Genomic DNA, 17,684 nt, shown 5'->3' with positions numbered 1-17,684 from the left:
CTCTATGAAGATTCTGATTTTATAGCTATACAGGAAATATTTATACGTGTATCCAATTTGTTATACACATTAGTGATGAGGCTAAATAGCTACTGTCCTCACAGTAATTAGTAATTGAGAAATTTCCTTGATGATTCACTGGCCTGGAGAGACTCTAAGGGCAAAATGGTCAGCTGGAAGCCACTTAACAAGCTGGCCTGCTGGTGAGGATGCAGGCCTATAATCCCCAGCAGCTCGGGAGGCTGAGGTAGGAGGATCACAAGTTCAAAGCTGGCCTCAGCAATGGCGAGGCCCTAAGCAACTCAGTGAGACCCTGTCTCTAAATAAAATGCAAAACAGGGCTGGGAATGTAGCTCAGTGGTTGATGCCCCTGAGTTCAATCCCCGGTACCGCCACCCCCCTGCTGCCAAAAAAAAAAAAAAAGAGTGCGGCTCTGTATTATGCTGTCATTATAAAAGAAGAAGAACAGCCAGAGGGTGGCTGTAGGTAGCTTGTCAGGCAGTGTGCTCAGAACCACCCCAGGATAACTCTCCTGTCCCTCTAATACTTTCTGTAGCTGGTTTGTGCCGCTGGTGGGAAGAGGCTGGGCTTTGTGACCCATCCACGCAGTGTGTGTCGAGGTGCAGTGTGGTGCGGGCCTGAGGCTGAGCATGCTGGGGCCTTAGTCCGTGACCAGGAAGTCTCAGGGAGGCCTGGGACACCCGCGAGGCAAGGGTTAGTGGTTCTGGTCATGTGGATCTAGACTCTAAAGGGGCTGGGGCTCCAGCTGACAGTTGGGGAGCCACATATACTCCACCAAATGGTTAGAGCAGCTGCTAACTTACTTCCACAGCTTGGGGTGGGAGATACTGGAAAAGCACTTGGGCCAAGCAGAGCCAAGGATCTTAGGCAGACAAAGTCACCAAGGGATGATTCCAGACACAGCTGCAGAAGTGGGACTAAAACTTCCAGGGAGGAAAATTCCTGAGATTTCTCACCCATGTGCAGGGTTAGTCTTTCCCATTTGGGAACCTGGGCCAGGGTGAGAGGAGGCGGGGCTTATGGCATCCTGTCCTGGACTGCTTAATTCTCCTGCAGGCACTCAGGGGCTGGGTGGAGAGGCCTGTCAGCAGCACACCCTGCTGATCTGTGAACTCTTGCTGAACACAGAGCGAGCGCTGTGAGGCGNGGGGGGGGAGCGGTGAGGCTCTCCCATGCTGCAGGCCAGGTCCTTACTCTGAGTTCCCCAACCTGGGGCATTTTAGCTGGGACCTGAGGCGGGTACCAGGGATGGCCCTCAACCTCATTCTTACCTCCCTCTAGCCTTCCCACACTATAAGTTTGGGAAGATAAAAAATGACCTTTCTCAGACTGCCTTGCAGCCAGAGCTCTGACAGTGAACTTAGTTCTGCTTATTAGATTCCATCAGGCTGAGATTTGGATGCAGAAATGAAGTGAAGGTCACTTTTCATGGCTTTCTGTGGCTATGTGGGCAGGAGCTGGGGGACACGCCTGCCTCAGTGGGGTCCCTGCTCCGGCCTTGCTGAGTGGAGTGGAACAGTCAACATGGCTTTGTGACTCTGAGGTCTGGATTTGGATCCCTGGCCCACAGCTAAGGGACAGGGTATGGGCCTCCTGATTCTGCACCTTCCTGCTGTGTCTCCTGATGGGTCAGCTCTGTGGGTATTCAGAGAGACATTCTTGGAGGCCCAGGCAAGACCCAGTTGCCCCAGGCCTTCCTATGGAATTTTTGTTTGTTTGTTTGGTTAACAAAAATAAATCCCCGTATTGCATCATTTTCTGTTGGCAATAGCTACACCATTTCCGTTGACTGACACAGGACTTTACAAGGGCAGCCACAGAGCAAGGAGAAGTACTGAACTGGCACATTGGACTTAGAGCTACAAAGTTCTCAACCCCAGAGAGCCACAAAGTGGGTAGAGTGGCTTCCAGTTGGTCAGCACTTCCTCCTCGCTAAGGAGCGAGGGTGACCCTGTATTCTCATGATGGAGGGGACTGTCCCTCCTGCTCTGGGCCACTCAGTTCCTGCCTTCTGGACTGAAGTCCGGAAGCAGAAATGCCTGGGTATAAAGTTTAAGGAGGCCCTCACTCTCGGGCTGTGCAAGAGCAAGGTCAGCCACCAAGAGTGAGTGACTCCTTAAATTTTGTACCCTGAGTGCCTCACTAGCCTGGTCTTGGCTCTGCTTAGAAGTCAGGTCTGGGTGGGTCTTGTTGGCCTCCGTGCTCAGTACAGAGACTTCTCAGCCTCTGCTGAAGCTTGTCTTGACCCATAGTGTGTAAGAACTTTCTCTGGAGGGGTTTTGAGGCTGCCCTGCCCCTGTGCCCATGTGAGGGTTGAAGTTTGAGAAGCTCTCTGTGTTCCTTCTGCTGTGTTGTCCTGGTCCCACTATTGGGATAGAGTCCCTGAGGCCCCAAACTTAAAATGGTCCCCACTAACCCACTAGCCGCACCAACACGAGATTTTTGTGACACATCATTAGACACTCCCATAGACAGAGTGCTGGGGACAATAGCTACACCATTTCCTGGGAAGTGTAGCTGGGGACATCCACCTGTAAATTCTTCATGTCAGTACCCAATCATGAGGTCGCATGAACAGAAGTATAGCATTCCAAACAACGGAGAGGAGAGTTCTGCTCCACTTTAGCTGGTCAGATGTGTCTGGAGAGATCAGGATTCCAAAGGGAAACTGAAGGACTGGAGCCATTGAGAGGAGCGCAACTGGCAAAAGGGTAATCAACACACAGGCAAGGACAGGATGCTCGACTTTAATAGGAAGTGCGAATGAAAGCAGCAGAGTGGGAAAGCTCTGTGTTCACCTATCGGATCGTCAGAAATCAGAACCGCGGGTGCTCCCAGTAGTGGGACCTGGAGTTCAGTGCTGTCTCCTCTCAGCAGCCATTGGCTGAGAGGAGCAGGGAGGGCAATGCCAAGAGCAAGCTGGTAGTTTTTAAAGGAAGGAAATTATAGTGGGCTCTTCTTGCTCTGGCTCACGATGCCCACAGGCCTAGTGAAGGGCAGATAGCCAAGCCGTGGCTGCCCTTCCATCCTGTCTACTGTTGCCTCTTATCTGCTTGGAAGGCTCCCTGGGAGCTCAAGGGAGCACTTGCTGAGGCGCCTGGCAGGGCAGGAGAGCTGGCCTTTCTCTGCTTGGAGATAACCGCCTCAGAAGCCATTCAAACAGCGCCATTCTGCTTGCATGTGCTTTGACGATTGCCCAATCTGGGTTTCCAGAAAGCCCTGGGAACAACTGGGAGCTCCTGTGGAGTGGGGTGGAGGACGCCAGCAGACATACTCAGGAGCTGGCCTTACCTGCTGTCACCCGAAGGAAAGGGGGTCCCTGGGTGCTGGGTGGAGACAGGGTGCTGGGGCCAGCGTGGGCCCAGAGCGACAGGAGGCGGGAGAGGGGAGCTCTTCACATGAGGGCTGGGGAAGCGCCACTGCGCATGCGCCAGAGGGGAAGGGGAAGGGGAAGGGGAAGGGGAAGGGGAAGTGGGAAGGGGCTGCTGTCTCACCAGGAGGAGGCCTTGGGTGGCTCTGTGGTGAGGAGGTAAGTCTGACCTTGGCCTCACTGTCTCAGTGTGACCTGAACCTATTGGCTTAACCATGGGAGTTCCAGGGTGCTGGCTGTCAGGTGGTGGCACTCGTCCCAGAGTGTAAGGTTGAAGTGAGAACATAGGAAGCCGGGTTGAGATGCTTCGGTTATCACACACATGCAAAGGGCTGGGCCGCGCACCTCTTCCTCCTGAGCGGGTGGTTCTCGCTTCTCCAGCCTGAGGTCTGATCCTTTCCCTGGCTCCTTGTTACTCTGTCCCCAGCCTTACTGGCCTTCCTTTAGACTGTAGAATGAACTGTGTGCTCTTTCCTTCCTTGGTCCCCTGTTCCTGCACTGCCCTTCTATCCTCTGTATGTCTGGCGGGGAGAGCTCAGCCCAGAGCTCAGCCCAGGCACCCCTCCTCAGGGCAGCCCTTGGTGATCCTCCAAATGGGCCAACTCTTCTTTGTAGCCACATGAGCCAAAGCACGCCTTCCTCACTGTGCTCACCTCCACTGCCGTTTACATGCATTTGTACGTCCCCTGTCTCATGGGGGCATGTCCTGAGGACAGTCAGGCAGCCCTACCACAAGGCTCCCCAGGAGGAACTGAACCCTTAGCTGGTTCCCACCCACAGCCATGTGACTGAGCCACCTTGAAGAGTATCCTCCAGCTGTGTCAAGCCCTCAGATGGCTGCAGCTGGAGGTATTGGGCCAGAGCCACCCAGCCAAGCCACTCCACCTCCTGACCCTGGGACTCAAGAGCCAATATGTGATGACTGCTGCTTCCAGCAGTAGGTTTGGGGTATTTGTTACACCAAATAGACAACTAGTGCAGATCCAGGTGCCTGGAAGTGGGGTGCTACCATGACAAATGTGGGGGTGGCTTTGGGACTGGACATGGGCAGAGCTGGAGGGAAAGGCATTTGAAAACTTAAAGGGAGTGTTTTAGTCAGCTGTTTTTTGCTGCTGTGACTTAAAGACCTGAGCAGAACAATTATAGAGGAAGAAAGGTTTATTTAGGAGCCCACGGTTTCAGAGGTCTAAATCCATAGAGAGCAGGCTCCCTTCCTCAGGGCTCGAGGTGAGGCAGAATATCATGGCAGAGGGAAACAGCTCACATGTTGATCAGGAAGCAGAGAAGGTCTCCCATTGTCAGAGACAAGTATATACCCCAAAGCGATGCCACCAGTGAACCACTTCCTCCAGCCACACCTCACCTGCCTCCAGTTACCACCCAGTTAATCCCATCAGGGGGTCAATACACTGATTAGGTTAAGGATGAAACCTTCTTGCATTGTCTCACATGTGAGCTTTTGGAGGACACCACATCTAAACCATAGCAGGGAGTTCAAGAGACTCTGATGACCTCCTTAAACATCAGTAAGAACAGAAAAGAAAGTGAGGACATGTTATTGGAAAATGGAGGACAAAGGTTCTTTAGTATGCTATCATAAAAAGTTCAGCGGTGCTGCCACTTGTAACCTGGAACCCAGAGCATGCTCCTAATGAACTGGTGACCAGGCGTGGAGTTTCAGGCAGTGTTGGAGTATCATTACTGGGAAATAGTGGGACTGGATTCTAACCAAGGAACTGTGGACATCAGCTCTTCTGGATTTCAGAATTGCTGTGGACCAGGACTCCTGCAGACCTCCTGTTTCCCCCCTTTTTGAGCAAGGAGAGGGAATCCAGAACAACTATCCCACCATCAATTCCTATCCCACCATGGAAGCTGGGTGTGTGGGGTGCAGGTGATTTGCCTCTTAAGCTGGGAGTCCTCAGTTTGAGAGAAACTATCCTCAAGGCACCGCAGGCCCATTGCTACCCCCAGATGTGATTTGGATGATGAGACCCTGAACCTGCAGCGTATATGGTTGGGAGCCATCTTGGGAGCTTTGGAAGCCTCAGGAGTGTGGTAATTGTAATGTTGAAGGAATGTAAGTTACTAGGGGCCAGAAGACCATGATTCCAAGTGTCTGAGATGTCCCCAGTGAGCCCGCCTCAGGGTACGCATTCCCTTTGTTGTTCCCTCCCACAGTGAATTCAACCTTTGTGACCAACAGACTCTGTGGAGATGGTGCAGCTGTGACTGCTGAGATTGCTCAACAGCTGTGTTCATGTTAGTCTCTTGGACGACTTGCCCAGGGAGACATCAGCCACCATGTCAGGAGGACACTCAAGCAGTGCACGAAGAGGAACTGAGGCCTCTAGCTGACAGCCAGAACCAACCTGCCAGCTATGAGAAGGAGCCACTCTGGAAATGGACTTTCCATTCTCTACCCCCAAGGTCAAGCCCTCAGGGTCTGCCATCTTGGCCAACAACCTAGCTTCCACCCCATGAGAGACCCTGAGTCAGGACCTGTGGGGGATCAAAAGTGACTGCCATTGTTTTGGACCACTAGTTTGTTAGGCAACAGTAGAGGATAGCATAGGCCCCTTCTGCCAGTTTTCTCTTTTCCGGCCTTCTTTATTTTGGTTCGGTTGGCTGGCCTTAGCCTTGTGTCCACACACCTGAGCAACCAGGATGAGGGTAAGGTGAGGCAGGCACCCAGGCTTCCTTCAGTTTTATGCCCTGGCTGCCTGAGCTTCTCACCCTCGTCTGGCCCTGTATCTGACTTCTGCACAATCCCATAAAAGGCCAGTCCTGGTGACCTTGCCCTTGACCTAGCTGCCTGACTCTACTGCTGGTCCCTGTGCACCTGCCTTACTTCCTGTGGAGAAACCTGCAGGTTTTATGGCTTATTAGGGCTGAGGGTAAACCCCTGCTGTCCATTAAGAAAGTAGGTGGAGAAACGGAGGGGTTGGCCACCACCAGTTGAGGACGCCCCACATGGACCTCACCGTGGCCCTTGCACCAGCCCTGAGGTGAGTGGAGAGGGCTTTGGCTGGGAAGAGTGGGTGGTTGGTAGCACCTTGACCTTAGAGGGGAAACAGGCCTCTTTGCAGCCCCAGAATGGGCCAGGAAAGGATGGCCTTCCTCAGGGTAGGGAAGGGAAGCCCCCCTGGAGCCTGGTTGGGACATTCTCCTGAAGGAACAGAAGAAAAATCACACTAGTAACACATCAAGTGACTCCTGCACATGCTTCCTCTCATTCAATTCTCCTGACAGCCAAACCCACCTGTTTCCGGTCCTCAAAATAAGCTGAGTCCCTCACCCCCAATTCCTCAAATCTGCAAAGCTCTGACAACCAAAAGATTTTTGAGGACAGAACTGAGGTGAGGTTATATTTGGTCTTCATCATCCCATGGACTGTAAATATCAGAATGCTTCCCTACAGAAAGATCAACGTGTTTGTTTGCAGGGTGCCCCCCCAGAACCCACTGGGTGTTGGGTCATGCACCAGGTAACTTTTCTAAAATCTAACATTTCTGACTTTTGAAACATCTGGTCCGAAGATAAAGCACAGCGGCCCTGAATTATTTCCATTTTTACCTACGAGGAAAACTGAGTTTCCTTGAAGAACAAACCTAGCCCAGAACCAGGAAGCTTCCAGGGCAGGTGCAGATTTGAACTCAGGGCTCTCAGCCAGCACATCCCACTCTCTCAACCCAGGAATGAGCCCTGGGCTCCTTACATGCCTGTGAATTCACAAGTTTAGCGAGACAGTGTTTGCTCCCTGCACGGTGACAGTCTGTCCCATCCTCTGGTCCTAAGGAGCGTGATGGCCCCGGGCCTGAGACTGCCATCCACTCCTCGACCCACCAATCTCGAGGCCCATTAGATCTGGCACTCTGAGATCTTCATGGAGCCCGTTCAGTCATTTTTGTAATGAACTTCAAAAAGCTTTCTGTGTTTGGGGTATTTATTGTTCCTGGACCCAGTGGCAAGCGGAGATTTATCCTCAGAAAGCCTGGGGTTTAATGAAGCTTTTTGTAGTACAAATATGTTCATGTGACTGAAATAGAATAAGCTCTTGGGCATTTCTTCTCATTGTCCCCTTTTGTGTCATCTCTCCCTCACTCCAAACCCTTGCTTATCCTCTGGCCCTGCCAGAACTTCCCTCTGATCCTATTCTCCTTCAGTAATTAACTCATCCAACAAGCACTCAGTGAGTCCCTGTGGCTGCAGACAATGTGGTAGAAGAGGTTTTATGGCTTATTAGAAGAGCACTGGTCGGACAGACAAAAGATCGAGGTCCTGGTGCTGTAAGCATTTAGACAGGGCCCTTCTCTGCTCTGGACCTCCGCTTAACCATGTGTGAAGTAAGAAGATAATTGAGAGGGTGAAAAACACATCAATCACAAAGTGCAGAAACTTCAAAGATTCAACAATAAAGGAGTATGGGATTTGGCACAGTCTGACCAAGGACTCTGGCTCTACAGTTCTCTTGATTTAGACTTTCTCTGGGAATCCTTTTAATCTTTAGGGTGGCTTGCCTCATAATTACAAAAAGGCTGCCAGTGACATCTCCAATCATATGCTTCACAGCCATGGAGAGAGAAGCAGAGCTACTTCAGGCATTAAGCATATTACCAAAGGGATTGTTTAGAGCCAGGCCTATTCTGATTCATAGGTTTGTTCTCCTGTGAATCAGAGCCTGGCCTGGATAAGTTATAAAATATTTTGACCATCACTCCTGGAAAGAGAGTATCATTAGCAATCATCAAGCAAATGTCTAGGATTTTAAGCTGACTGCCATATTCTAAGTTACCCATGCCAATCCCCATGGTCAGGGCGGGGGGCAGTTAGGATTGCCCCAGGTGGCTTAGAACAGTCGGGACCTCCCCTAAAACTGGGGTTCTGCTCAGGACCTCCCCTAAAACTGAGTTCTGCTCAGACTGTGTGGTTACTGCACCATGGATGGTAGCAACAATTTGGGGGTTGTGTCCAGGGGTGCAACTAAAATGTGTCTTTTTATCTTTCCCACTTCCCTCTCTCACTCTTCTTCACTTCTACATTTGCACTTCTGATGCACGACCTTGCAAAGTGTTTTCGCTTTCCGCCACTGTAACAAAACACCTGAGGGAATCAACTCAAAAGGAGAAGAGATTTCCTTTGACTTATGGTTTTAGAGGTTTCAGTCGGCCCTGCTGTGTTGGGCTTGTGGCACATAGGACATCATGGCCCGAGCACTTGGTAGAGGAGGCCTGTTTACCTCACGGAGTCCAGGAAACACAAATATATAGAGATGAAGAGATAAAGAGATAGGGAGAAAGAGGGTGAGCACACGCACCTTGGTGTCCCCATATCCTTTCAAGGACATGCCCCCAGCGACCATCTTCCTCCAACGAGGTCCCATCTCCTCCAGGTTCCACCACCATCCAGCAGCACCATAGGCTGTGGCCAAGCCTTCAATACACGAGACTTTGGGGACATTTAAGATCCTTCAGCACAAAGGTTACCTCCCACCTTAATATTCTGTTGAGCACTCATTTAGTTTAGGTTAGCGGTATTGTCTGGGGGCTCCTACCACTGTCTAGATTTCCACCCTCCATTTCTAGTCTTTCATGAATGTTCTTCTGAATCTGTGGACAAGGAGAAGTAGAAACCCAGGTATGGGCACTGCCGGTTTGCAGCATCTCCTGGGCTGAGCAGCGAGGGGTTTGCTGAGGGTGAAGCCTCTGTGTCTGAGGCCGCCCCTCAGCGTGGCTCACAGTTGGTATGTAACACCCGACTTTGATTCAGCTTTTCAAAATGTAAGACTAATAAATGGCTCATTGTAAAAACTTCCGATGGCTATGTGGAAAACGCTCTTTCCTGTCTAATACCTCTGCTTCCCCATTCCCAGTGTCAATCAGAGTCACATGTTCTCCCAGTTATGTCCTATTACACCTCCTGATATGTACAAACATTAATGTGTGAGTGTAATCAAAACCTCCTTCTGTCTGTAGGAATCTTAGTGGGAATGTGTTTGTTAAATGAACAAATGAATACCTAAAACAGCAGGAATCTCTGCCTGGGGAAAGTTAGGGGGTGAAGCCTTATGCCATCCACAGCGGCCAGTCAGAACAACAGAACCCATTATTTTAACAAAGAGGTTTTAAAATAGAGAACTGAGGACTGGAAAGAAGTTACAGAGACAGTAACTTCACCCTAAGAGCAAGGGACAAAGAAAGAGATGGGGGTTTCTAGAAGTTGGAAGCTCACAGAAAAAACTGTGCAGAGCTGGAGCTACTACTTGTAGGCTGGGGCGCCGGCAGACTGCTGCTGATGTCTCTCAGGGGCATGTGCCATGGTTGGTTCTGAGTGTGTGACACGAGAGATGAATTGGAATCCACCGTGGCTGCTGGTGAGAAGAAGGCTGGCGGGCGATGCTGCCAGGAATAGGAAGCAAACAGTTTGGATGCAGCCCCTCCTTCTCCTCCTTCCTCCTGTGGTCCTCCCAGCATTATGAGGAGGGAGCCAGGAGGTGAGTAGCTGGCAGTGTGGTTGGCAGCAACCCCCTGCAGTGCCACAGAGTGAAGGAGTGAAGGGCCCCCCGGAGCGCGACGGCAAGGGTTAATCACCAGCTCAGCCTGCTTCCTCTCACTGAGAGCCTTTGAGCAAGAAAAAAGTGCCCCTCTGGGCAGAAGTGACCTGTGTCAGGGAGAATGTTTGGTGATCAGAGGAAGGCACTGTGCTACATACACCAGGATGTCCTGCTGGGCAGGGGAATAGAGACTGGAGTTTAGTCCCGAATGTCCTCTTGACCAGATGCATGCATACAGGCGACAGCCCACACGCTCATTCCCCACCCCATGTGTAGTGACCCTGCATCTGCCCAGCTACAGGCAGACAGTGCATTCTGTGATACATGGACGTAAATATTAGACACAAATCCAGGCGCTATAGAGAAGTGCTTCTGCAGACAGATTCCTAGAAAACAGAGACGCCACTTCCAGCGAACCCAGGCCAGGAGGCCATTTCTAAGGAATCTGTGCTGAGCGGGTGAGAGTTTGGGGAGTTAGGCAATTCCAGGAGGGAGGCACTTTCCAAATTCTTCAGAATTAACTTTTGGATGGGATGAGATTCTAGACATGATCTGTCCTTGAGGATGATGATCATCGTGATATTTAGGTTAGGCTCTCTGGAATCAGACTTAGACAGGGTGGGGGTGTGAGAAGCTGGGGTACTCATGGGAGACACACCTGTGGGGAGGGGAGGAGGCAGGTCCACCCGAGGGACCAGGCAACAGCCAAGGCTCAGGCTGGTGCTCTGGGAGCTCCGGAGCTAGGATGGCCCTCCAGAGCGTCTCCAGATGAGGTAGGAAGGTCGGCCATTCATTGGCCGTGGCCCCCTCAGGAGGAGTGCGACCTTGGAATGGGCAGTTTGCTGCAGCCTAAGGCAGTTTCTAGTGAGAGAAGCAGAGTCTTCCAAACCGTCAGCTGGAGGTTGGTGCGTTGGCTCTGAGGAGGAGAAGTGTCCACTTCAGGAATGATAATAATAAGAAGGGCCGCCATGGTTGCCACCCATTGACCACCTACACCGAGCTGGATGCTTTGTGCGGAACCCTGGTCCTCCCACGCCTTCCCATCACAGTGAATGGCACCCACATCCAACCCCACGGCTCTGGACAAAATCGTTGGTGTCATTCTTGATCCTTTCCTTTTCTCCCCTTCCTAAATTAGGATCCATCAGTGGGATTTATTGGCTCTCCCACCAAAATACACCCTGAATCTGTCGACTTTACTCCACCCCTATCACTTTCGTCCAGCTCATCAGTCTTCCCTGGCCACCTGTCACGGCTCCCTGACTCTCTCCGACCTGGATGTCCTGCCATCCATTACTGTTCACACCACAGCTAGAACGGCCTCAAATATCATTCTTCTGAGCAAAGCTCTTGAATCACTTCTGCTGTACTTAACACAAAGACCTAACTTCTTACCATGAATGATTTTATTGGCTCCATCTCAATCTCCATATTTTTCCTGACTTGCCATACCAGCTCTCTCTTGATGCCTTGAACATGTCAGGCTCATCCTCGCCCCAGAACCCTTGCTGTAGCTCTTCCCTCTGCCTGGAATGACCTTCCACAGAGCCTGCTGGGCCCTCCTTGTCATTCAAGCCTCAGCTCTCCCATCACTTTCCTAGTCAGGCCTCCCCTGACTATTCCAGTTCAACTGTTATGGAGACCCTGGTCCAACCTGGTGTCAAAGACCAGGCTCCCTCTTGCAGCCTGGGGCCAAACCTCCCTCTGCGCATCACAGTCTGACAGCAGGCTATGTCCTTTGGTCTATTTTCAGGATTCCAGGGTCGTCTGGAGATGGCTATGGCACATCCCAAGTGGACACTGCATAGACGGAATCAGGAGACATAACTCGGCTTTGCTCCTGCCAGTGAAACAGTCACCTAGTGGAAAAGAAAAGCCCTCCACCACTGAATCTATCATTGCACCGGAAACTGCCCAGCCCTTGGTGGAACAATGAGGGAAATCTGGTTACGGGTCTACCGGCCTGGGGCGAGCAGAAACAAAGATGAGGTTGGAAATATTTTTAACATGTGTGTTTTCTTGGGTCATTAAAAGAGAAAAACAAGTTCCAACACTGTTTGAAGGAAACCATCATCCAATTTACAAGTACTTATTGGGTTCTGGCTGTGGCCAGAAGGACTTGGGTGCGGCTTTGGAGCCACTGGGATGTGGTAAGGTCCCTTTTTGTCAGGGACTGACATCTAAGAAGGGAGATAGTGCAGAGGAAAGGGGGCCTGGGGACCACGGCCATGGGGATCCCATGCTGCCTCAGTTTCTGTGCTAGGGGGGCTTATTTATTCGAGCTCCTGACAAAGAGACAGCAGGCCTGGGATGCCTTGAACCAAGGGCCTGGGTGGGCGTTGAGGGCAGAATTCCCAGACAGGAAGCAGTGGGCTCCATGGAGCCCCGGAGGTGAGAACAGTCTTCCTGCAGATGACGGACTTGGAATGGATCCCAGCGAAACTGCGGGCTTTAAACGAGCAGCAGCGGAATAATGGGCCATCTCATCCATGTCTTCAGCAGCCTCTGTTTCTCTGTCCTTCTTGTCTCCCCACCATTTCCCTCCCCAGCTGGGGAGCACGCAGGAATGCCTTGCTGTGCCCCGTCAGCGCCCTACCTGGCTGATGTGTGATTATCTCCAGCAAAACACACACCAGAGCCGGTGTCTCTTGGCTGGGAAACACGTTGGCACCTTGGAACTGCTTCTTGGAAAAAGCACACAGTTGGTGTGTGACCTTCTCATTGATGCCTCTGGAGGAGGCGGGAGCCACTGCCCAGAGGGATGCCGGGGTGAAGTGGAAAAACATGGGCTGGCTTCAAAGTGGAGCATGGGGAGGCTGAGAACCGTTCTGCTTTGTGAACAAAGTCAGGTGAAAGGCACAGAGAGAACATGAGAGTGAGGCAGGGAGAGAGTCAGCACTTGCTAATTTGAAGTTAATTTTGAATTGCCTTGAAAATCACCACGCAGCATCCAGTTCTGCCTTTGATGGTCGAAAGAAAGCAGCTGCTTTTATTCCTCTTCAGGACTTGGTTTCCCCCCAGCAGTGAGGCATATTAGGCTGAGCAGCAGTGGAAGTTGCAGTCAGTATAATTTCCCAGGAAAAGGTCAGGCTAATTGTTGGTGAGGAGCTAATGGAGATGGGGCACACTATGGGTGGTGCCGTTTCCCCCATCTGCTCCATCCTGCTCCCGGTAATGGCTCTTTGGCATCCTCAAAGAGCCAACTCGGCTGGCTTTGTTACAAACTGAGGCCCCTTGCCCTAACCACCAGTGCTCAGCATGTAGGGGGACACGAGGCAGGGGAGATAGGTTCTCTTTGTCCACGTAGGGCAACAGGAGCAGCAAATGTTGACACATTCAGCAAGATTCCCTGTGACGCTGCTGTTTATTTGCAACTTGAGCAGCTCAAGTGATGGCCCAGGAGGAAAGCCTCGCTTATTTCGGCTGCCTTCTTTTGGTCAACAACTCAGTTGTAAAAATCAACATCATGGCGGCTTCCTTGAAGGTTAGTGCATACCTATCTCATATGCACCTCGGCATCAAACATAAACCGCTATTTGGGAAGCTGGCCTGTGCTGTTCGCAGCCTTTGTAGAGCTGTTTTGAATGTGCAACATGCTGCCGGGATGTCCCCTGCCCCAGAGAAGGGACAGGTAGGGGATTGATCCTGTGATGGGTGGAAGATGGAAAAAATTGTCATTTCAAAATCCCCAGTGGTTCCTCTCTTGACAGAGGTACAGAATTTCATCTGTAGGGCAGACTTGTCTTTATGCTGTTGAGATCACCCTTGGGTTCAGGAAGTAAGTTGGCGCCTACTGTTTTGGGAAGCTGAGAAGTAACTGAATCAGATATTTTAGATGAGCGCGAGGGAGATTAGCTTGTGGCAGATGTTTATGCCACAGCTGGGTCATTCCTTTCTGTTTCCACCTCTTCCTTCCTTTCTTCCTGGCCTTTGACTGTGCTTCACTCAGAATTCAGATTCTACCCGATCCTTCCTAGGAATGATGTGGCTTTCTTTCCTCCTCCAAATGGAGGCCTGGCAGAGTCAACTTAGCTCAGACTCGGCCACCTGGATTCTGTTTATGGATTTATATGATCTCTGGCCTTCGCATAGTGACCACTGGATGAGTAGACCTGGACCCCTTCCAGGGGTCCACTTGAGCCAAAGTTGGGGATATAATGTGTCTCTGCATGTTTTATGATAGTGCTCTTGACTCTCTTACATCTGGGCAGGAATATGAGCAGGAGATTATTGGAAAGAGGGTGACATTGGTATCTGCTGGGCTGATATGGTGGGCAACAGCCCTGGCACCCCGGGCAGGGAAACCTCAGACCTTCACTTGTCCTTAGAGGTCTGGGATGGTGGAACATGAATGAGATTTTTCTTTCTGAACCATTCTTGGAGACTTCATCACAGAAGACACTTCCCTAGTATGGTTCTCCCAGACCTTCGAGTGCCTTCCATTAACTGGCTGCTGCGCCTATCCGTCCCCTGCAGCTGGCTCTGATGGTGATTTGGTCCCCATTTCCCTTGTCCCTTGTCCTGCACTTCCCAAGCAAGGCACCTGTTAACAGGTGTCTGGACATCTGCCCCACCCCTATTCTTAGTGTCTTTACCCAATCACTCCTTGAGGTGGGTGAGTGTCACCTGACAAGGGGTGTGGACTGTCAGAACTGGTTGGATGGACACCCTGGGGGAGGCTCCAGAAATTAGGGCTGCACTCCATGCTATGCCAGCTGAAACTCTGACAGCTCGTCCGGCCACCCCTGAGAGGCTCCACTGAAGGCAGCCAACCTATGCCCCCCACTGATGTGGCTCCCACTTGGGGGTCCCCAATAATTCTAAATAATAACCTTCTTTTTAGGGTCACCATGTGTACCCCTGGGACTCCACTTCTTTTGTGGAAGCCAGACATTAACTTGTCTCCTGGCCTGATCCTTAGAAGTCATCCCAAGAGACCTGCAAGTGCTTAAGCAAGCAGCCCTGGAAGGTGATCATAGTTACCCCGGGAGCTTCCCACAGGGGCAACTATTGCTGTGTACTCTGTGGACCGTTTTCTCTATAATGGGAGTCCTCCTACAAGAAAGGGGACTTTGAATTTGTCCCCATTTGGCCCTAGGTCCTAGAAGGCAGTCATGTCAGCCTGGACTCACTGGTCAGTACTGTCACAGTTGATGGAATGTCCCGAGTCTTTTTCCTTGCAGGCCAACGTGGAGCCTGTGCAATCCCTACTTCTCTGCTTGGATCCCTGTCTGGGTCCAAGTGGAAAAGTGAGTCCAGTGACAGAAGGAGGACTCTACTTTGCTCCTTTAAGATAGACCCTGAGTGCATGTGCCTTCCATTTAGATGACTGGGCCTATGACGCTCTGAGGGTGTGGCTGGAGTCCTGTTGGCCGTGGCCTTAATTAAATGCTGGAGGAGAATAACTGAACAGGTTTGGTCCCACCCTCTTTTGGTCAAATTAGAGTGGCTTATCAAGTAGAATTACTCAAAGGGAGACTTTGCCAGAAGCTAAGACTGTAGAAACGAGGAGTGGATATTGTTGGGAGACAATTCTGCATGGGTCTTTTGAATTTCTGCATGTTTTTGGAGCAGAGGCATGGACAGCCTTTGTTCCAGATGATCTTTTCAAGGATGTTGTATTACAAACAACCTTGGCAGATAGTGTCTCTCATCAGAGCCAAGGGCAGGCAAGCTTAGTGTTCATTTGAAAAGATTTACCTTCCCTACTTGGGGGGGGGGTCTCTCTCCTGTGATGCAACCTCCTGTGCAGGTGTCATCTGGCCCTGATTGTGTTGTCTTATGAAATTTGGGGCTTAGGGAACCAATACAAGAAAATGCTGCTACTCTGGCCTTGCTACTTCTATGAGCAATGAACTCCTTTGTCTCTGACCCGGGAGCCTTGTATCTTCTGCCAGATGAACACCTCTGCTCTGACCGGGGAGCCTTATATCTTGCGCCAGCTTCTATGCAACTGCAGCAAGCTCATTGTTAGTTTGAAATAGGATGATATCTCAAATACCTCACAGGTCCAGGCTGTGTCTGGCTTGGGCCACCCTGAATGTACTGTGTATGTGGACATTATCTATTGTGGGCATCCCAGGAAGATAAAAACAGAGAACCACAGCCTCAAGTTGTGCTAGCCTGAACTGGGTGGCATGGGGCAGTCACCATCTGGCTCTTCCCCTGCTCAGTGCATGCAGTCAACCCTACATAAAGCTCTGGAAGGTTGGCTGGAGAGGGCTGGGGGCAGCCTCTGGGGTCCAACCGTGTGAATTTCTACCACAATTCTCCACGTGTCATAGTCTCTGTTTTCCCATCTGTCAAGCAGGGATAACAGCAGCACTCGCTTCTGAGTGGTTTTGTGGGGACAAATAGTTGAGTTGGCACAAACAAGCCCTGATAAAAGTGGTGATTATCATTTCCTCAATGACCTCACCGCTCCTACCTTGACTTATTCTTTGTACGGCTGTCTCCCCCTCTTAACATCCTGTCTATAATCTAAGTTTATCTCTTCTCCTCTGAAATTGGCCAATTTACATGGCACCCCTCACCACGGTCTCTGAATGTGCCTGTAATCTAATTAGACTAATTTCAATTTCCTGGATTTAATTACTTTTAATTCAATTAATTTAGAATGCAGTACACAAGGTGATTAATTAGGAAACATTACTGAGAGATTCGGAAGGTGAATTGCAGTGTGTAAGTGTTTAAGTATCATTGTGGCCACAGCCACCCATTGTCACTTTGCACAGGAGACCACCAAGACCCTGGGAAGGGCAGAGTTGGAGAAGCCGGCAGGAAAGGGACTCAAACGGAAGCCTCCTGGCACCAAGCACAGAGCCCTTTCATCGTGTGGCTTCCAGCATCTCTCAGGGGAGGCAAAAAGGAGCAGTTGATTCCAGTTACAAGCAAGTCGGAACTGAGGCATGAACTGTGGGAGGTGAGGACAAAATTTGTCTTTCAACAGAGTGATATTTCACAGTGTGCTTTTTCTGTACATGGTATGTAAGCCAACCTTAGTGCTCCCTCTGAGCTACCATGCATGTCCCTTTCTTCCCCTTTCTTGGCTATTCAGGTGTACTGAGTACCTGGAATAATGAATAAAAATAATCTTAACAAAGATGTATGGAGTGCTGCATTCCAAACACTGTTCCACATGTGTTTATATTGATCTGCTCATTTAATTGTCATAGAAGTTAAGACACACGTCTCTTAGTGATGGGGACACTTTCCGAGAAATGTGATGTCAGCCCATTTTGTCATTGTGTGAACATCATGGGGTGTGCCTATGCAAACTAAGATGGCTACGACGTCACTTAGTGACAGAATCTAATGGAACCACCATTGTGTATGTGTTCTGTCATTGACCCAAACATCCTCATGCTGTGAATGAAGTACTCTTATGTCCTCTGTCTAGGGGAGGAAGCACAGAGCTAGCTAATTTGTGTCATCCTAAGGGACTAACCATAGTGAATTTCAGGCTATAGCAGGCAGGTATGGGGACAAATGAGGGCTGGTCACTGTTTTGGGTGGCCTTCAGATTTCGTTGTTTTGCCTGGCCACTTCCAGGAGGTGATAAGGATCACATCACTGGTAAAGCCCCTGCTGGTGACCAGGTACACTTTCAGATGCTTGGCATGTGTTGATTGAGACATGGCTTCTCCACCTCTGCTCCCTGGAAGGGAGCTGCCTGGGACTTCCCCACAGCTCAGCTGGGGTTCCAAACCTGAGGATTGGGTGAGCCACATCATCTTCTTC

General features: G+C 50.6%; 1 long non-coding RNA gene across 2 annotated transcripts; it reads left to right on the top strand.

Moving 5' to 3' along the window:
• Positions 1-3,486: 3,486 nt before the first annotated feature.
• On the top strand, positions 3,487-17,046 carry LOC125613323. 2 transcript variants are annotated; one of them, XR_007343853.1, is made up of 4 exons: positions 3,487-3,550; positions 5,573-6,399; positions 11,698-11,933; positions 16,679-17,046. It is a non-coding gene; the product is annotated as an uncharacterized LOC125613323 (long non-coding RNA). The 2 variants fall into 2 exon arrangements; XR_007343852.1 differs by having other exon boundaries at positions 11,698-17,046.
• Positions 17,047-17,684: the final 638 nt, after the last annotated feature.

This window comes from Marmota marmota, unplaced genomic scaffold (assembly GCF_001458135.2).
Source record: "Marmota marmota marmota unplaced genomic scaffold, marMar, whole genome shotgun sequence".
NCBI lineage: Eukaryota > Metazoa > Chordata > Mammalia > Rodentia > Sciuridae > Marmota > Marmota marmota.
The sequence above is the reverse complement of the archived record's forward strand: the minus strand, read 5'-3'. Positions and strand labels throughout refer to the sequence as shown.